This window comes from Podarcis raffonei, chromosome 10, assembly GCF_027172205.1.
Source record: "Podarcis raffonei isolate rPodRaf1 chromosome 10, rPodRaf1.pri, whole genome shotgun sequence".
Taxonomy (NCBI): domain Eukaryota; kingdom Metazoa; phylum Chordata; class Lepidosauria; order Squamata; family Lacertidae; genus Podarcis; species Podarcis raffonei.
Window position 1 is genome coordinate 76,727,122 of NC_070611.1, and position 21,343 is coordinate 76,748,464.

Consider the following 21,343-nt stretch of genomic DNA (forward strand, 5'->3'; position numbering starts at 1 on the left):
ATGACAGCTTTCCCTGCGTCCCAAACCGTTTCTAAAGCTTCCCGTTATTTAAATTCCACTTGAAGTACTCTTCAATTGTTTCTTTTGCCTTAATCACTATCTTTTGATCATTAAATAGAGATTCGTTCATTCTCCATCTAAGTACTCTAGCCTCTTTACCCTTTAACTCTAAATATACTGGGTTATGATCAGATATAGTCTGTGGGAGAATTTCAGATTTGATTAAGTTCTGTATCAATTCCTTAGTGATCCAAATACCATCTATTCTCCCCCAACTCTGGTTAGGATTTGAGAAAAAAGTATATTGTTTTACAGTAGGGTTTTTGAATCTCCACGCGTCAATTAGTCCCATATTATCAACCAAATCAAAAAATGTCCGTGGTAACTTGCCTTCCTTAATCTCTTGTTTTCTTGTTGATCTATCCAGATTTGGTGACACCACCCCATTAAAGTCACCCATCACTATCATTTTTTTTATCCATCCACTCTGTTAACTTAATACCTAATTCAGAGAAAAAGACTGCTTTTCTGTCATTAGGTGCGTATAGATTGGAGGGGGTGGTGGGAGAATTAACAGGAAAAGTTAAAGATCTATCGGTAAGAGCCAAGGTGTTTGAGGACTCAATGAAAAGGGTGCAAAAAGACACGAAGGATAATAAGAGGGATTTGGACAGGATTAAAGTAGAAGTTAAGGAGATAGGTAAAGTACAGGAAGAATTGTTGGATAGTATGGCAATGACCCAGATGAGACAGAATCAAGCAAACCTGAAATTTAGAGGGTTCCCAGAGGAGACAAATGAGAACATAAGATCTAAAATGGTGAAAGAGCTGGCAAGCTGGTTAGATAGAAAGGAAGAAGAGATAAGCTACTCGTTGGCAAATAATTTTCAGATAAAAACAAAATCAGCTAAAGCCAGGGGGGAAAGATTGCCAGGAGATGTATTAGTTATGTTCAATTCGATGGATATGAGAAACGAAATACTGAAACAGAATTATAACAAAAGGTTATATATTGGAGGAAATCCAATTATCATATACAAAGAGATTCCTTCGAGATTTCTTCGAAGGAGGGATGCCTACAAAAAATTAACTAACCAACTGAAGAAAAATGGGATCCTATACAGATTCCGGAAGGAATTTCATTCTATTTTAAGGAAAAAAGATTCAAACTGTCCAACCCTTCAGAATTAGAAAAATTTGCAAGAAGATATGAGAAATAATTCGGAAAGATGGTGGGGGGGGGAGGAGGAGGGTGAACGATCGGGGAGTGGGGACAGAGGCGGAGAGAGTGGAGAAGGAGAGAGGGAGACAAATTCAGGACAAGAGAGGGAAGGAGAAGAGATAGACGATAAAAAACAGTAGATTTAATCTAGACTTGTTATCTTATTATTTGCATACAAGTGATGGCTCTAAAAGTTCTGACCTGGAACGTGAACGGACTCAACAATAAAAATAAAAGGAACCAGATTGCGCATATTTTACTAAAAAAGAACCTCGACTTAATCTGCCTACAAGAGACTCACGTAATAAGAAAGCATAAGAGAATTTTAAGCAATAAGAGATTAGGATTGGATTTTGTGGCTTCGGATAGAGTTAAGAAACGAGGAGTGGTTCTATATATAAAGGAAAAACTTGATCCAAAATTACTGTATAAAGATGAACAAGGGAGAATGATTGTAGTACAGATTATGTTTCAAGGAGTAAAGATTATTGTCGTCAGTTTCTCTTCCAAATCTTTATAAAAATCAGTCTTGTTTCCATTTGGTGCATAGATCCCGACTGTTATTATTTTTTCACCTTGCCACTTGATCTGGATTGCAATTATTCTTCCTTCTTCATCTTTGAAAATTTGCTGAGCTTCAATTTTATTTCTTATATACAATACCACCCCTCTCTTTTTGTTTTTGTCTGACGATATAAATTCATTTCCTAGTCTTTTGTTGATCAAAACTCTTCTATGTCTTCTCGCCACATGTGTCTCTTGTAAACATATTATATCCAAATTTTCCTTTTTTAAATATTGTTCAATTTTATTCCGTTTTTTCCTATCGTTCATCCCATTAATATTCCAGTTCCATAATTTTAATGCCATCTTGGTATCCTAATTAATTAAATTTTATTTAAAATTTTATAATCTTTCTTCTTGTACTTCTTCTTCTTCTGTGTTTCTTCCATCTTCTTCTTCCCCCTCTCCCAATCCACTTTCCCCCGTAGCTCCTGCTCCTGCTGCTGCACCTCTTATTTCTTCCTCTTCTGGTCTTAATTCCTTGTATCTTCTCAGAAACTTGCTTGCTTCCTCTGGGCTTGTGTGTTTGTGTTTCTTACTTTTATAGAAAAAAGAGATCCCCTCTGGAAATTCCCACTTGAATTCTATTTTGTTCTTCTTTAAAATTTGCACCAATGGTTTATATGGATCTCTCAGTTTCAACAGTCTGATCGGTATATCTTTAAAAATAATTATATAATTCCCATCGATATTCAATCTTTTCTCTCTGTTCTTCTGCAAGATCATATTTCTCATTTCTCTGTCCTTGAATATAATTAGACAGTATCCCGGAGATTTCCTTGTCTTAGTTGTTCTTGCCTTCATTCTAAATGCATTTTGCACTGTCATAGCTACCTCCTCTGGTTGAAGTTCTAACCATTGTGCTATTTCTGCAATTAATATTTTCACCCTGCATCTCTAGTACGGCTCTCAACCTCAAATTAGTCTCCCGCTGCCTCAATTCATTCATAGCAATCGCATCCAAGACTTCTTCTTGTGTTTTATTAATCTCCGACATTTCTACCTTTATTTTCTCCTCTTCTCTCCTCACTTCCCTCATTTCCTGTTTTGTCCTCTTCATCCCCTCCTCCAACGTTTGTGTTCTCTTAGTCACATCTTTCAATTGTCCCTTTAATTCATTTACTGTTTCATCAATTTTTTTCTAATTTTTGTTCTAATTTGGCCTCTAATTTTTTTTCACTCTGCTTTATATCATTTTTAATTTCTCCAAACATTTTCAATATTTCTCCCTTAAAATCTGACTCTTGTTTTGAGCTTCTCCTATCTGCCGGTGCCCCCCCTTCACTTGTTTTTTTCTGCTGGTGCGACATATCTTTTAGTCTCTTCACACTCCTACCAAAGTTAATTAATGCACCAAAATTAGCACAACCAGTATATAAGGCCCAATACAATATTTAGCAAAACCCAATAACATATAAAAACTAACACCGAACTCCTCTGATCAATATATCAACCCAGGTATTTCCTACATCACAAAATAAATGGCCAGAATAAAAATAAAATATAACCCAATGGAGATACTCTTATTATCTTAAAAAATCCCAAAAGAGAGAATATAATCGTGATACTACTTTTAGCCTTTTTGTTAGGAGAATTCACTAATTCACAGTCCTCAAATTTCAAATTTTTGCCAAGGTTTCAAAACTTTTCACTAATGAAGAGATGATAGAAAGACGAAAATCTTCTTGCCACCACTTAGGCTAATTCCAATCCGTCATTTCGAAAATAAAATGCAACAGGGGAAGAAAAGGACCAAACCATAAAAAAGTTAAAAATAATATATTTTCTCAGTTTTGTTATTGCCAGTTATTTTAGATTTTAATTATACTCCAATTATAATCCAATGTAGTCTTCAAACTCTCCAATCCCAGATTAGTCCAAGGAAGGAAGTAAAGAAGAAGTAGCAGAAAACCATAAAATAAGTCCCACAAAAAAAGAAAAAGGGAAACAAAAACAAAAAATTATATCCAGAGCAGGATTCTTCTGAGGAACGATCTCAATCAGTTACCAGCCTTATCCATTCGTTAAAACCACTCTACGAAGCTTCTGCAATGGTGTTATACTCCAACGACAAGGGAAGGAAGGGGGGGAAAGGGGGAGTGGGGGGAGTGTTTTTTTAGAAGTTAATTTTGACGCTCACCATCAACCCTTAAAACCTGTGGCATTGTTCAATTTCAAAAGTCAGATTATTATAATCTATTACAGAGCATAAAACTTCCCCTTTTATCCGTTAAAATATTCACTTCTCCAAAAACGTTGCTGGTATTTTTCCAGAGTATAGCAATGTAACAGTGGCGACAGAAATCCTTACATCCAGTTGCGCAGTTCTTTATTAAAAGTGAAACTAAGAATTCCTTCTAATCTTGTCTCTTTCTTTCCCCCACCAACACACCGAAGATTTGCCAGAAATAACAGTCAAACGTCCCTCTGCTTCCTCTTCTGTTTCTTTTTTATCTTATTGCTAGTTCTTAGCTATTTTCTTAGCTTAGACGTTTTAGAGGAGAAAGCGGCAACAACCGCTAGCCATTACTCACACAGCTTGCTCCCGCTCTGCTGACAGTTCTACGTCTGTTTTCAATTGCAGATACAGCTGAACTCCACATTTAATTCTTTTTGCTCCGAAACCTTCCTTTAGCCTTGAACTTCCGAATTCTATCCCAATTAGGTCCGAATTTCTTAAGCTTGAGTGTCGGTCGCTTCCCTTGCAAGTTCAGGGCTACGCTTTTTAGAGGATAGTTAATGGCTTCCCACTGCCTGCTTCTCTCTCCGCCGTACTCTTCACCCTTACAGGGCTACCTGACGGCCAGGCGATTTGCAAATTGGCTTGCCGGGAACCAGACCCTCAATGTTCTCCACTGAGGGTATTTTGGGGGGCTACTGCGCCCTGTGGCACCCCTTTTTTCCTCAAAAAGCACGGAATCTCCCAGCCGGGAAGATTCCCACTTGGGACAGGTTCGCGCTCAACAGGAAGTCCACGTACTTACAAGATTTTTTTAAGCTCACTATATATTGATTCCCAAAAACCCTTCACTTTCCCACAAACCCACCACATATGATATAAGTCTCCTTCTGCCTCACCACACTTCCAACACTTCCTATTTTTTATTCTATACATCTTTGCCAATTTTACCGGTGTGAGGTACCACCTATATATCATTTCCCACATATTTTCCTGTAAGGCCATACACGCCGTAAACTTCATATTGACATTCCATAATTCACGCCATGCTATATTCTATATTATATCCAAAATCCATGGCCCACTTAATCATGGCTTCTTTTTGTTAGGATATTTCCGTTCCACCTTAAAAGGGAGCAGGATGTTTGTATAACACCCTGCGTAAGTTCCTGTCTCACAGGATGTTTATGTTGTAAGTTCGTTTCGTTTTTGGCTGTCTTGCCTGAGCAGTCGGAGAAGACGGTCATGATTTCTTTGTTCTGACCAATGCCTAATAAACTGTAAATATGCATGTTCTGCTCTCTGCTTGTGCAACTTCCTGCTGTGTGAATTCTGCTGATATAGTGTGCACTAAGCCTGAGGCTTAGTGTCGCTGAATTGCTGATATTGCCTGACTACGGGAGGTCGATTGATCGTCCGGCACCGAGCTTGGGGGCCAAGATGGACTTTATCTCCCTGGCAGTATCCCAACAACAGGTTATGGGCCCAGATTCACGGCACTTGCAGGAGAGTGTGACAGCGACAGACTGCTGAGGTATGTGTGGGAAAAGCGAAAGCAGAGGCTTTTCTGTTGCCGCGGCAGCCTCTTTGATGTCCGGCACAATTAATTGGCCTGGGAGCCGAGCCAGAGGCATCGTGATTAATGAGCTGCCGAGATAGGAAGTCTAAGAAGACTCACGGCTGGCGTTAAGAGGTGGAATGGAGTTTTTCCAAGCCTCTGAAGCTGCTGAGTGCCCAAAATTAAATCGGGACAATTATGAGACCTGGGCTAAATGGTGTGAGAGTTTGCTGCGTCAGTTTGGAGTCTGGCATACTGTATTTGAGGCCACTCCAGTTCCTCGGACAGAGAAATGGCAGGCCCAGGATTCGAAGGCCGTGGATATCATTGTCTTATCCGTCTCTCTGGAGGAAATAAAGACGCTTGCTGGAAATCTCACGGCACGTGACATGTGGGATGCTTTGAAAAAGGCCCACCAGCCAATAATCCCAGCCCAGTGTTTGAATGCATCGGAGGTCATGGCTGTTTCCCAGAATGCGAGTGAATGCAGAGATGCCGAGGGCACCGGTTGCAAGCTGCAGGGGGAGCTGACTGTGATGTCATCCCAGGCAGCATTCCAGCCTCCAGGGGGAGCCAAGGAGTCGGCAGCTGAGAGCTCTGTTTCCCGTGAGAACCAAGGTCAGAGCCTTTGCAGAGGCCGGAAGACCAGACGTAAACAGAGCAAGATGCTTGCAGGTGGCCAGGAGCGGGGGGGCAAGTTGCAACAGCCCACGCCAGTGGAAAACAAGGCTATGTTTGCTGGCACAGCTCCACCAAAGGCTAAAGGCACGTCTGATGGTCAGGAGCAGGGGGGCAAGTTGCAAAAGCCCTCGCCAGTGGAAAACACGGCTATGTTTGCTGGCACAGCTTCACCAAAGGCTAAAGGCAAGCTGCAAAAGCCCACGCTGGTGGAAAACAAGGTTTTGTTTGCCAGCAAATCTGCTTCGAAGGGGAAGGCCAGGTTTATTGTTGACTCTGCGGCCACGCGTCATCTCACCAAAGACCGCCATCTGTTCATCTCCTTCACACCTCAAGATGGAGAGGTCCAGCTGGCTGATGGAAGGACTTTGCAAGCTACAGGAGTTGGGACTGTGAAGCTTGAAAGTTTGCATACTACGATTAGTAATGTTCTTTTTGTTCCAGGAGCTGTGGACAATTTGATAAGTGTACCACAGCTGACTGGGCGTGGTTTTGAGGTATCCTTCAAGAAGACTATCTGTGTCATCAGAAAAGGCAAAGAGGACATGTGGCATGCAAAGTTGATGGATGGTTTGTTCTGTCTAACTTATGATGACAATGGTGTTGCTATGTCTAATGCTGATACTTGTTGTGTTGCACAGACTAACAAGGTTCTTCATGCAGGTTGCATTCATGATGCACATCGAGGGTTTTGTCACCTCTCTTGGCAAGCGCTAGCCAAGATGCCTGGGTTGGTTGAAGGTTTGGACATCAAACCTTGCAAATTTCACATGAAATGTGTATCTTGTGCAGAGAACAAGGTGAAGGTTGCTCCAAAAGGCAAGGAGTCTAGCAGGCAGGCTTCCAAACCCTACCAGCTAGTTCACGCAGACCTGGTTGGCCCTCTAGTGCCCTCTTTGGGAGGAGCAAGGTACTTCATGGTTCTAATTGATTCTTTTTCCAGGTACATTCATGTGTTTATGCTCGAGCAGAAATCGCAAGCATTTCCTAAGTTCAAGGCATTCTGTGCTTGGTTGGAGAATGCTCACGGTAAACGTATTGGGTGTCTGTTTACTGATCGAGGCGGGGAATTCACTTCTCAGCAGTTTGAAGCTTTCCTGACTGAGAAGGGAATCCAGCATGACTTGTCAACGCCTAGATCGCCATGGATGAATGGGCTTGCGGAGAGAGCAAATCAAACGTTGCTGCAAGGGATAAAAACCTTGTTGCATGATGCCAACCTCCCTGAGAAGTTTTGGGGGGAGGCTCTGGCGAATTTTGTTTATTCTTTTAACAGGAGACTGTCATCACCTATTGGTTGTACTCCCTATGAGAAGATGTATGGGAGGAAACCTAATGTCAAGCACTTGAGAATCTTTGGTTCTGACATGTGGGTACACACCCCACAAAGCAACAAGCTTGGGAAGCGTGGGGCACATGGTTTGTTCATGGGGTACGAAAAAGGTGCATACAGGGTATGGATGACTAACTCTAAATCCATTAAGTTCACAAGGAGTGTTGAGTACAATCCTAAGTGGGGGGAAAATGTGGGAATTTTCCAGAGTTACCCAGAGGAGGATGAAGGTGATGTGAAGAAAGCAGATCATGCTGAGAAAGCTGAGGAAACTGATGATGATGATGATGATGATGATGATCAGAGTTCGGATTCCAGTTCAGTGGGCGGCGCTGCTGCAGCTGTCAGTGACAGTGATGACACAGCAGACTACAAGAGCGCAAAGGCCTCAGTCAGACCATCTGATGAGTCTGACAATGAACTGGAAGAACCACTGTTCACCATTGGTCACTTTTCTCCTAAGAAAGAGGAGATGAGTCCAGAAGACTTGCGTCTGGTTCGCAGGTCTGAAAGGGCGACCAAAGGCAAACCTCCAAAGAGATTTGCTGATGAGTTTGCTAAGGTGGCAACTGCTGTTCTTAGTAGCTCAGAGAAGGTGTGGGAACCTTCAAGCTTCAAAGAGGTCCAGGAGTTAACCTCTAAAGATGCTGAGCCTTGGCTTAATGCCATGAAGGCTGAAGTTGATTCCTTGAACAGGAACCAAACTTGGGAATTGGTACCGGTAGTCCCAGGGATGAGACTGGTTGGCAGCAAATGGGTCTTCAAGGCCAAGACAGACCAGAATGGCAAGGTTGTCAGACACAAAGCCAGATTGGTTGCCAGAGGTTTTTCACAGGTACCAGGGCAGGATTACCACGAGACCTACTCACCCACGGTGAAATATGAGAGCATTCGGCTGATGCTCAAGATCGCTGCGGAGGAGAAACTGTGTGTTTCCCATCATGACATAAATACAGCTTTTTTGTACGGGATTTTGGGGGAGGAGCTGTACATGCTTCCACCTGACGGGATGCAGATACAGAAGGGAATGGTCTGTAAACTGCGGAAATCCTTGTATGGTCTCAAGCAGAGTGCCAGGTGTTGGAACACAAAACTCACTGAAACGTTGCTTTCTCTAGGTTTTCACCAGGGCAAAGCTGATCCATGTGTGTTTGTCAAGGAGGAGGGGCAAAACAAACTGTATTGTTTATGTTTTGTTGATGATCTTCTGATGTTTTGGAAGAATCAGGCTTTTTACCAAAGCACCCTAGCTCAGCTAAAGGAGCACTTTGACATGAAGGATCTTGGTGAGGTATCCAACTATCTTTCTCTGCAGGTGGAGAGAGACCAAGCAGGTAATTTTCTGGTACACCAAACACAGAAAATTGCTGATGTATTAACCAGGTTGAATTTGGTTGATGCAAACCCAGCAGACACACCGATGGTGACAGGTTACCAGGTAGACAGTACTGCTGAAGCGTTTTCTGACACAACGCTGTACAGATGCATTCTAGGCAAGTTGAATTTCATTGCTAGATGTTCAAGACCTGACATTGCTGTAAGCACTAACCTGCTTAGCAGACATGCTAACAATCCTACTGTTCAGGATTGGAAAGCTCTGAAGCGCATAGCCCGGTATTTGAAAGGGACTATGCACTACAGGCTGAGGTTCACCAGTCAGAAGACTGGAGGTCTTGAAATCTTTGCAGATGCAAGTTTTGGAAGTGACACCACGGATGGTACAAGCACTTCTGGAGTATGCTACATGTACAACCACTGCCTGTTTGACTGGTTGTGCAAAAAGCAGACGACAGTTAGCCTAAGTTCCTGTGAAGCAGAACTCAATGCTCTGTCATTTTCACTCATGGATTGTGAATGGTTGATGCAACTGTTTAAGGACATTGGGGTTTCTGTGAAATGTCCTATACAAGTGTATCAAGACAATAGATCTTGTTTGGCTTTGCTGAACTCGGAGAGTTGCAAGCAAAGGACCAAGTACTTGCAGATTAAGCTACATCGTGCAAGAGAGTGTATTCAGAAAGGACTCATTCAAGTGTCCTACATGCCAGGAAATGAAATTCCTGCTGATCTGTTGTCTAAGGTTGTTAACAGAGAACAACTGAAGGTTTACGCACAAAGGTTGCAATTGGGTTGAACCACAGGTACTACAGGTTACACGGAAAGGGGGAGGATGTTAGGATATTTCCGTTCCACCTTAAAAGGGAGCAGGATGTTTGTATAACACCCTGCGTAAGTTCCTGTCTCACAGGATGTTTATGTTGTAAGTTCGTTTCGTTTTTGGCTGTCTTGCCTGAGCAGTCGGAGGAGACGGTCATGATTTCTTTGTTCTGACCAATGCCTAATAAACTGTAAATATGCATGTTCTGCTCTCTGCTTGTGCAACTTCCTGCTGTGTGAATTCTGCTGATATAGTGTGCACTAAGCCTGAGGCTTAGTGTCGCTGAATTGCTGATATTGCCTGACTACGGGAGGTCGATTGATCGTCCGGCACCGAGCTTGGGGGCCAAGATGGACTTTATCTCCCTGGCAGTATCCCAACACTTTTACCTCCTCATCTTTAGTAAACCAGTCCAGTAATAAGTCATACATTTTGGACAAAAGTTTGTTGCTACCTTCTATAATATCGATTTGAAATTTTGATTTCTTTTCCTCAAATCCCAACCTTTTTTTATCCTTTTTTAGTATCTCATTAACTTGGTGGTGTTGTAACCACCCTGTCAATAGGTTCTTTATTTCTTCATACGTCTTTAACTTAATCCCCTGCTCCGTTTTCATTACAAACTCTTCATAAGTAGCTCTCTTTCCTTCCTTATTAGTTTTTTTTGTAATTAATATGTCAGTTGGTGAGATCCGCCAGGGGGTTTTCTTTTCTAACAAATTTTTATTTCTTACCCAAACATCATATATGGGTCCTCTAATTATAAGATTTAAGAAACCCCTGTGGACTTTTGCTTTACCATACCACAGGTACGAGTGCCACCCTTACCTGTTGTCAAATCCTTCTAAATCTAGAAGGTCCGTATTCTCTAGTTTTATCCAATCTCTTATCCATATTAAGCAAGCTGCTTCATAATAAAGAATCATGTCTGGCAAGGAAAAGGCACCTCTTTCTTTTTTGTCCACTAAGATCTTCTTTTTTATTCTTGGTCTCTTTCCCTGCCAGACAAATCTTGCCAATATTTTCTGCCATTCTTTACATTGTTTCAACCCTTTGATCACTGGTACTGTTTGGAATAAGAATAGCATTCTAGGTAAGACGTTCATTTTAATCACTGATATTCTCCCTAAAAAAAGAGAGTCTCAGTCTATTCCAGATATCCAAGTCTTTCTTAATTTCTCTCCATGTGGTGTCATAGTTATCTTTTATAGATTTATGTTTTTTGCTGTCAACCATATTCCCAGATATTTGACTTTGTTAGCCGCTGTGATTCCTGTCTCTTGTTGCAGTTCTTCTGTTTCTTCTTTGCTTATGTTTTTCACTAACATTTTAGTCTTGTTCTTATTAAGTTTAAACCCCGCTACTTTGCCAAATTCTTCTATTTTTTGTAGTGCCTCTTTTAAGCTTTTCTTTGGATCTTCCAAAGTTAATACTATAACATCCGCAAACGCTTTTATTTTAAATTCTTTATGTCCAACCTTAATCCCTTTAATTTCTGGAGTTTCTCTCATGGTCTTGTTGAGTACCTCTAGTACAGTTATAAACAACAGGGGGAATAGAGGACACCCCTGTCTCGTCCCTTTTGAGATATCAAAAATCTCCGAAACATTATTATTTATAATGAGTTTGGCTGTTTGATTGTGATATATTGCTTCTACACCCTTCATAAATTCCTCTCCTATTCCCATTATTTTTAAATTCTTTTTCATAAATTGCCAGGAGACATCAAATGCTTTCTCCGCGTCGATAAAAATCAACACTGCTTGTTTATCAATTCTGTTTTCTAAACATTCGATAATATCTAATACCATTCTCACATTATCTTTCAGCTGTCTCCCCGGTAAAAAGCCAGCTTGATCTTTATGGATTACTTTGTTTAGAAGCTGTCAGGGAACTGACATCAGAGATCAACGGAGAGGGAAGTCGCTCTGAGGATGCAGGGGAGGGAACCAGCAAGGAGAGAGGGAGAGCTTCCGCTGGGGAAGGAAACCAAGGTGACACCAGGAAGAAAGGGGAGGCTGAGAGTACTTCGGAGGGAAGGCTCCGAGACTCTTCCAGTGAGATCAGTGGGGAGAGCGCAGGACCTCCGCTTGGCACGCCTACTCTGCGCAGAAGGCTTCCGCGCAGAGAAGCTAGGCGGAGATTGGGGGTCAAGGAATTTTTATGTTGGAAGAAGTTCAGGAAACGCCCACTGACGGATACTGGCAGTGATTAAGACAGTCGCGTTTGCAAGGCGCTGTCAAACCAGGAAAAGTTTGAGCTATATAACCTGCTTGGAGCAGTTTGGAGTTTTACGCATGAGCAACACCATTTCCCATTACACTAAGGCTTCCATTTTCACTAAAGCTCTTTCCACACTCCATGCATTTAAATGGTTTCTCCCCTGTGTGAGTCAGTTGATGGTTCCTAAGGCTTCCACTATCACTAAAGCTCTTTTCACACTCCATATACTGAAACGGTTTCTCCCCTGTGTGAGTCCGTTTGTGCAATTTAAGGTTTCCACTCTGACTGAAGTTCTTCCCACACTCCCTGCACTTAAAACATTTTCTCTCTGTGTGAGTCTGCTGGTGTGTTTTAAGTTTTGCAATGAAAGAGAAGCTCTTTCCGCATTACATACCTTCTTTCTTTTTTGTGTTTTTTTGGGTTCTTTCTTTTTTGTGTTCGTTGATGTGAACTATGTGTGCTCGTTCAGTGAAGCATATTCCACATGTCACACATTTTAATGGCTATTCCTAATGAAACGAACGGTGCCCTGTCCCCTGCAATTCTGTCTTCTCCATCACCTTTTTCAGAGTGGACAGAAAGCAAATCCTGTTTGGGTTTTAAGAAAGAGAACACAGGGGGGGAAAGGACACATCAACCGCCATTAGCACATTCTCTTATTTCAACATCTCCTACATTCTCCCATGTCCTACCCATGTTCCCAATTTTTAGGAAATGAAAATGGTATGATGTCTAATGATAGTAATGCATCAGCAAACTTTCATAATCCTCAATCATCTTTAAGAACACAGCATGATCATGGAATACTGTTGTCCTGTGGGATTGCCTTTCAAATCAAGTGGTTGCCCCCATTTCCATCTCTAGATCTTCATGAATCACCTGCACAGTCCCACTGACCTCAGGAGGTCCATATGGACTATTTTGGGAGACCCAGGCCTTCATCTCTTCCAGGGACTGTGGTCTGGGTCAGTCAGAGAACTAGTGACAAGGCTTGGTGCTTGGGATCAGCTGAATGGGTGCTCAGGGAAGCTCCTGTTCTTGGAGATGGACCTCTGTCTACATGCCTCACATTGCATGGAGAGAGCAGGAGAAGCAGAAGGAAAGCAGATGGCACATGGGAATCCCAGGCGGAAACACCCACCCCAATGGTTCTTTATAATGATGATGTGCTGCCTGATCCTGTGCTTGTCTTCTGACAGAGGACTATCCTAATCTGGCACTGACAAAGCTGGATATTCAAGGAAAATAGATAAGTGTACTTAATGGAAACTTCATCCTTGAATAGGTAATATTGATTCATTAATGGCCTGAAGTTGTGTTATTTATGGAGACATGAATTTATTCCTGATCTGTCTTAAATATCATAATTAGAGGATGTCTTGGGGTGTTAGAGGAGAGGCGGTACCTTTGGTGGGGGAAATGTCATGCACCTTCTCGGGTAATCTATCCACCATTGGTCTCCACCCTGCACTCAGCTCTCACCTGTGGCTTCCAGAAGCTGTCAGCATGCAACAGGGGCCACAATCCCAGGAATGGCTTCAACCGGCTGGCAAAACCAGGTGAGGATAGCTGATGGGTCTCAAATTCTTGGTGGGTTGGGGAATTCTGTTGCAGGTGAAGAAATACGCTGGTGGATGGAGAGGATGAGAACGACAGTGAATCCCACAGTCAAGAAGACAGATTCTGCACATCCTGCAGCGGAAAGGGAAGGGAGCCCATCGAGAAGGAAAACTCTGATCCTAATCCTTTGCTGCCTTATGACTTATCTTCAGGAGAAGAAAAGGCTATGGAGGAAAACCTTACACAAATCTTGAGTGGAGTCTCTAAGATGCTTGGATAGTGCCCTGCACACCTCCTGCCAGCAACTCCTGCAGCCGAGCTGGTGCCTAACGTACTGCTCTGCTGAGAAGGGGGTCTTGTTGTCTAGGCAGCCCAGGACCCCACAACACTTTCCCCAGGCTTCCATTGCTGCTAACACAGCAGTTTCAGGCGGAGAAATGAGCTCAGACCTGTGTATCAATATCTCTCCAATGTGGAACAAGGGAAACAGAAATGCCACTTACATCATACAGCACTGTAAAAGTATTCAAAATATTTGTTTTTTGAAGAAAAGACCACCATGTATCATGTGGCCACTTGAAAGCTTATAAATGTATTGTGGCTGGGGCTTTTGTGGGCTGCAGGACCAGGAAAGCTTCTGCCACCATGATCCTTCCAGTTGGGATTCAGGCCTCATCATGCAACAGAAACTGTCCTGGTTGTGCTGCTTGATGATCTCTGATGGGCTAGAGTCTGAGGGGAAAGCTGTTTCCTGGTTCTGCTGGATCTCTCAGCGGCTTTGAAGACCTTTGACCATTGTATCCTTCTGGACCCTTTAGGGGAGCTGGGGGCACAGCTGTGCAGTGGTTCCCCTCCTTCCTCCTGGGCCATGTCCAGAAAGTGGTGTTGGGGGATGAGTGTTCTGACCCCTGGGTGCTCACTTATGGGGAGCCTCAGGGCTCTGTCCTCTCCCCCATGCTTTTTAATATCTATATGAAGCCACTGGGAGAGATCATCAGGGGTTTTGGGTTGGGTGTTCACCAGTATGTGGTTCTTCTCATTTAAATCGGAACCAGTGAAGGTGGTGAATGCCGTGTGTTGGTGCCTGGAGGTGGTTTGAGGATGGGTGGCGGCTGTGGTTGAATCCTGACAAGACAGAAGTACTGTCCCTGGAGGACAGTCAGATGTGGAGGATTCCCTGGTCCTGAATGGGGTAACTGTGGCCCTAAAGCAGGCACCCTCAACCTGCAGCCCTCCAGATGTTTTGGCCTACAACTCCCATGATCCCTTGCTAACAGGACCAGTGATCAGGGATGATGGGAATTGTAGTCCAAAACATCTGGAGGGCCGAAGGTTGGGGATGCCTGCCCTAAAGGACCAGGTGCACAGCCTGGGGGTCATTTTGGACTCACAGCTGTCCATGGAGGCACAGGTCAGTTCTGTCTGCCAGCTCCATCTGGTACACCAGATGAGACCCTCCCTGCCCTCGGACTGTCTCACCAGAGTGGTGCATGCTCTGGTTATCTCCAGTTTGGACTACTGCAATGTGCTCTACGTAGGGCTACCTTTGAAGGTGACTCAGAAACTGCAACTAATCCAGAATGGGGCAGCTAGACTAATAACTCGGAGAAGCCGCCGAGACCACATATCACTGGTCCTAAAGGATCTTCCCTGGCTCCTAGGGCATTTCCAATCATAATTCACACTGTTGGTGCTGACCTTTAAAGTGACATAGTTGCATTTTTCAGGCATAGAATAGTATTGATCTAATGTAGACAGATCATTCCTGGTTTATTGCTTCAAGAAGGTTCTACTCTGTGTGATTCAAAGCTGGAGTTTTCTCTACCTGGAACATTTTAGCTGATAAGGGAGTTTCCTTTCTGCTGAGAGCAGGTGGTGGGATCAGTTGTTATGAGACTATGCTGAACCTTCCTTGATTTTGGTTTAAACTGGAGTGAGCCAGGCTTGTTATCCCATCCCAATGTTACTCTGACACTGAATTGTTTATAAATTGCAGTATTGAAAGGCGCCTGGTCCCACTTCCTATTCTGCTATTTCAATACTCTGCTTGTGTGCGTCTTACTTGAGTGCTAGATTCAGGCAGCTAGCCGTATTGGTCTGACGCAGTCAAAATTAATAAAAAAAGAATTTCAGAAATAGACTTGAAAGAGAAGTTGCTGAATTACAACTTATTAATAAACTGAAAACTCTGGAGAGACCTGGTCTTAATAGAGATATTGGATTCTTGTCTCATTACACATACTAAAGCTAGTTAGTATGCATACTATCCCATGCTTTTTCCTGTAGGACTAATTGCAGTCATTAACAGTCGTCAACAGCTTTACCATACCCATCTCCTACTACGCTTTTGAGAAAACCCCCACCCCACCCTCCCACTATACATAAGGGTCTGGTGACTTCTCTTTCAGTGTATCTGAAGAAGTTTGCATGCACACCAAAGGTTATACCCAGGACAATCTTAGTTGGTCTCTAAGGAGCTACTGGACAATTCTTTTTATTTACTTGAGTGCTGCTTTGGTATGCCAAGTTAGGTTTTTATTTAAGTTAGGTCTTTGCTATGTTTTGGATCCTGTTATGCTTGTTTGCATTCAGTAATGAATTTATTTGCTGAATAACATTTTTGCTGCCTCTGAGGGTTTTTTACTACTCAAAAATTTTACGTCAAACTTGCTCTTGAGGTCATTATGGAGGAGCAAGATCTGTAACCTAAAGCCCTCAACAGCCTCTGCCCTGAAGGACCGTCTCCACCCCCATGGTTTAGTCTGGACACTGAGGTCCTCTTCTGAGGGTCTTCTGCTGGTTCCTTCCCGGCGAGAAGCGAGGGTACATGGAATTAGGCAGAGGGTAAGGAAATGGGCAACATTCTGACATTTAGAAGACAGCTGAAGGCAGCCCTGTATCAGGAGGATTTTAATGTTTAATGTTTTACGGTCTTTTATATGTGCTGTAACCTGCCCAGAGTGGCTGGGGAAACCCAACCAGATGGGCAGGATATAAATAGTACAGCCATTCTTATCATCTTGTGATTTTTTGTAATTATTTGGGAATTCGTACTGCAATATCAACTCACAAAATGTTACGGGTGGAGAAAATCACAGGGTTGCCGTACACTGTAATCCCACCCACAAACTCTCATTCACATACAGTCTGTAAATTTGGGAAGGTCACACACCTCACCTGTGCAAATACTGGGAGTCTTTGGCCTGCACAGGCACACCCGGTGTGTAGAGCCTCCAGTCACAGGCACTGTCTATCATGAAAATGGGACCTTTGACTGTGAAGATTCATGCAATGGCTATCACAAGATGATGATGGATTGTATCTCAGCTTGTCAGTCACTCTGACACTGCCTACAAAGAATAAGAGGAACAGAAATGCTTTTGAGGTGCAACTTCTGTATCAATTCTGAGAGCCATTCCATGGACTCTGCACCCGTTTCTGATGACAGGTGTACATTATCCTCCTCAGTGGAAAAGACAATAAAGATGGAAACCTGAGAGAGGAAAAGGTTTCTGGCTGCTTCCTGGGTGGGATTGCGGAAACAAAGAGCCGCTTCTGAGAAGGCCTCCCCCCTCGCCTCTTCCTCTCGGGATTTCCTCTCCTCTCCAGGGGACCAAAGGTTGGACTGGGCAGAATCGTTGTATCTATACAGGGCAGGGGCTTATGGGGTGGGAAGAGGATGGAGTTTGCAGGAAGGAAGGGGTGGGGGACACGACCCCCCACTTTCCAGAGATCCCTCTGGTTGCCTTGAAGGGGTGGCCGATAATTGGGTGGGAGGGAGAAGCCAAGACAATCCCCACCGGCGCCAAGATGGAGACGTGTCCCCAAAGACTGGTCTACCTAGCTCTCCCCCCCCCCCGGATTGCTGCCCTTCCCTGCCCCAGGGATGTTCCCCCTCCCCACTTCCTCGATTCCCTCCCTCTGTCCCAGAGTCTCCCCTGCACCCAGAGGCCCCGCGCCCCTTGGCGCGGCTCACCGCTCGCCCTGCGCCTCCATCTCTCCGTCCAGAAGGGCCCCCCAAGACGAGCAGGGGAGGGACGGGGGTTCTCTATCCAGACGTCCCTCACCCCATTAACCCTTTCATGGCCCACCTCTCTCCGCGCGGAACCCACAGCGCCCCAGGGATGCCTAAGCGGGGGAAATGGGGCGAGGGCTCTTCGCTGGGATCCCCTGAATGGGTGGTGCATGCCCCCCCCCCGCCAAGGCAGCCAAGGGGCCAAGGAAAGCCCCCTTCGCAGCACGCGCGCAGGGATCCAGGCCCCACGGAAGGCGCTTGGGGGAGCTGGAGGGGGTCTCTGGGTCCTTCTCTCCCCTCCCCCCGCGACCCCTTTACCTCTTTGTCCTCGCTCCCGATTCTCCTTTCCTTTCCTGCAACATCCACGGAGGGGGGGTCCTGCCGCCCCTCCTTCCCTTTCCAAAAGCGCGCGCCCCTAGAGCTATGGAGCAGAGCAGCAATCCGGCGTAGAAGCTCCACTTGCGGACGAAGCAAGCAGTTTGAGAGGGGGGGCTCTCTCCCCTCATTCCAGAAACAGAAGCCGGATTGCGGGGAGGAGGAGCAGAAGGAAAAGGTGCAACATACCGGGGGGGGTGTTTGAGGGTTTCGGGGTGGCGTGAAAGCAGGTTGTGACGGGAAGCGAGGGAAAGAATTGTTTTTCCCCTCCCCTCTTACTAGGAGAGCGCGGGAGGGGCTGATCCAGGCAATCCAGCTGCAAAGTGGGGTCCCCCCCTACAATGTTTACATTGCAAAATCCTTCCCTCCCCCCCACCCACGCCATGATCTTAGATCCATTCCATGTTTTTGGTATTTGTGCACATTGAGCAGCGGGTTGGCTGTGTTACGGGGAAAATAGGGCTTGGGCTTTTGCACACACACACCCCCAACACAATTCTTCCCTTGTGTCTCCCTCAGAGGCGACACAATGAGGCCAGGAAGAAAGCAAGGCAGCTGTTGATCTGTTTGCGGGCAGAGCCCCCCCCCCATGCGAGGAGTGAAGCAGCCCAGAACTAAAGCGCGTTGCAATTTGTACACCCTCAAATAATCGCCCCCCCGTCACAGAGAGAGCACCCCAAAAACATCCCCGGTTGCGCCACAAAGTGAGTTGTACATGGAAATCAGCTCAGACTCCATGTTTTGGCAACATGACAAGTCTGTCTGTCAACCGGGATGCCTGAGGATTCCTGCTCCCTGCCTTTTCCTGGCCAGCCTGAGAGATCACTGGAAAGGGCGGATTTCTTGACTCCAGAATCCATCATCGCAGACCCGTTTCATTCAGGCCTAGAGACCTGCTCTTTGGCCCAGTCTGCTTGGATCATGTGGATCATCAATGGGTCATATGGATCATCACTGGATCATCCATGATGTCATACCCATCTCACGGAGGGGGGGGGCTCAGGAAGAATCTCCTGCCGCGTGACTGGGGGAGTCTGGAGGCTGACGGGGGTCAGACAGGGCTGCTGTTTTGCTCTCCTTCCTATTTCAGCTCAGGTTTTCCTGGCAGAAGTTACATTTCATCAAGAAATGGGTGGATTCATTGAGGAAACGGGGCTACATTGCAAAGAGGCAAATGTGTATACTTTGTTACCACCCAGTGATTTGAGTTGCAAAGGCCATTTGCAGAAAGGCTCCTATTGTAACACCTGCGGCTACATGTTTTGATCTTTTTGCGGAAATGTTTTCGTCGGGCTGAGACCACTGAGGGCTTTCAAGGTCAGCACCAACACTTTGAATGGTGATCAGAAACGGATCTAGAGCCAGTGAGGATTTCTTAGGACCCGTGTTCAGGGGCCAGCTGTTCAGCTGCTGTCCAAAACTGAATGTATCCGTTGCCGGAAGTAATCCATAAGCCTCTCATCCTCCGTCTTCTCTGGATGCCATTGCAGCGCGATGCTCCTGCTCTCGGGAGAGGGAGAGGCGTGAGTTGGGTGCGCTCGGCTTGCCAAGGGTTAAATGGAAACGAGCTAGATTCCTAGAGAGGAAAGTAAGACGGGGGGGGGGGCAGGGTCCTCCAGAGCGAAAGCCCAATCCCTCCCTTTCCTGCAAGAAGTCGAGGTTGTCCGCAGATGGAAACATTCAGACATGAAATATACCCTGGTCCCTAAAACCTCACTGGTGCAAGGAAGGAAGGAAGGAAGGAAGGAAGGAAGGCAGAGAAGAGAAAGCGCTTCCTCTAGCAGGGCAGAATAAAACCTGTGGAACTCCCTCCCACAAGAGGCAGAGGCCACCAATAAAGGTGGTTTAAAAGAGGAGGAGGCCAATCTGTGGTGGAGGAGGAGGAGGACAGGGTGATGGGTGGCTCCTCTGCTCTGTCTCCCCTATAGGAGGGAGCCCTCTGGCCTGATCCTGCAGGGCTCATTTTCTCCTCCAGTGCTTAGTGCTGGGATGCAGCCAAGGAATTGGGGGCAAATGGCAGCCCCCCAGCTGTGCTGGGCGATCTCCAGTCCTTGGATCAGCATGAAACTGCAACCTGAGCTTCAGAAGCTGGGCATGCACACTCAGCAGAGTAAAGGCACAAGAGAAGTGGCTGGAGAGGCATATGTGAGCAGATTTACAAGCAGTTTATTCAGCACACATCAGGACCAAGGAATCATCTCTGCTCTCCCTCATGTCCAAAGCAAGACAGCACCCCACCCGAGGCACCACTTTAGCTAATGAGGCCTCCTGCTGCTGCCACACCGCCGGAGCACGATTTCTGTTCTCATCCTGAAGCAAAGTTCTTAACACGAAGTACTATTTCTGGGTTAGCAGAGTCTGTAACCTGAAGCGTCTGTAACGCAAGGTACCACTGTACTCTCATAGAAAGGCGAGTCCTACTTTATTTGCTTTTGAGTGCACACAGATGCACCCGTCTTGCATGCTTGAGTAAAGCAACTCCAGGGCAGGAGGAGAGTAGGGGCCACGTGTAGAGCAAGTCCCACACTGAGGTCAAAAACACACAGAGAAGCAGCAGGACTTCTTCGGTAATAATTTACTGAGCTTTCAAAGCATACAGTTCTCACTGGGTCCCCAGTGAGGCACAAAACTTAGCTCCTGAGAGGAAATCCAGTTTCAGCCATAAAAAAATAGAGCACACAGGATATCTAAGTCAGCACACAAACCGGCAGAAGGGAGCAAGGGAGGAAAGAGGCTGGAAGGAGACAGGGCAATGGATGTGTGTCTTTCGCTTCCTGTCTTCTGGGAGGGAAGTCAGCAACTCGGCATATTCAGGGGCTTCACAAAGCAAAGCTTTCTGCCGGCTGCTTCCAGGCAAATGGGCATCCCAGAAACACACACTGTGATCTGTGGTGTGTTGCCATATCAGTTGTTTTTGAAAGGTTATCACGATGTGGTCTAGAAACCAGTTTGGAACAATATATCGCCCAGCTTTAATCCTCACTGACCACCAGCAATCCACGAAAAAGGAGCAATGCAGAAGCGAGCTCCAGGTGGCTGGAATCGTAAACAGGAAACTGATGTTATTGGAATGTACCGTGGGAACAAGAGACAGTGTACTGAGCACCGGATGTTAGCTCAGAGTGGCACATGACCCTGTACTGGAAGTACATGGGTGGAGTTATTCTCTCTCTGCAGCTGGTGATGAGAGGGTACAGACTTGTTTTCTCTGTACTGCTGAAAGACAGGAATAAAGACATGTAAATATATTTCTGTCTGTCTCATTCCCCCCCCCCCCCCGGTTATGGGAGGGGGAGGAGTGGTGTGTCCTTTTCACGTTGAAAAGGATCGCCGAAGAGACCTCGCCTTGATCCTGCTGGAGAATGCAGCCAGGGAGGTCAACAAGGATTCAAGCCGGGCACCTGGAGGGTGGCCAATTTTCCTCTGGACTTCGCTGGCTCTGCTGGCTTGAATTCGACAGATAAACCCTCACCCCTTC

General features: G+C 45.3%; 1 protein-coding gene and 1 pseudogene across 1 annotated transcript in view; both read right to left on the reverse strand.

The window, feature by feature from the left end:
• Positions 1-13,522, reverse strand: part of LOC128421770 (zinc finger protein 658B-like) — a 42,995-nt gene extending 29,473 nt beyond the window's left edge. Inside the window, exon 1 of the mRNA XM_053404954.1 lies at positions 13,398-13,522. The gene's annotated coding sequence lies outside the window, so the exon portion shown is untranslated. The remainder of the gene's footprint in view (positions 1-13,397) is intronic.
• Positions 1-21,343, reverse strand: part of LOC128421753 (zinc finger protein ZFP2-like) — a 461,814-nt pseudogene that overhangs the window by 240,227 nt on the left and 200,244 nt on the right.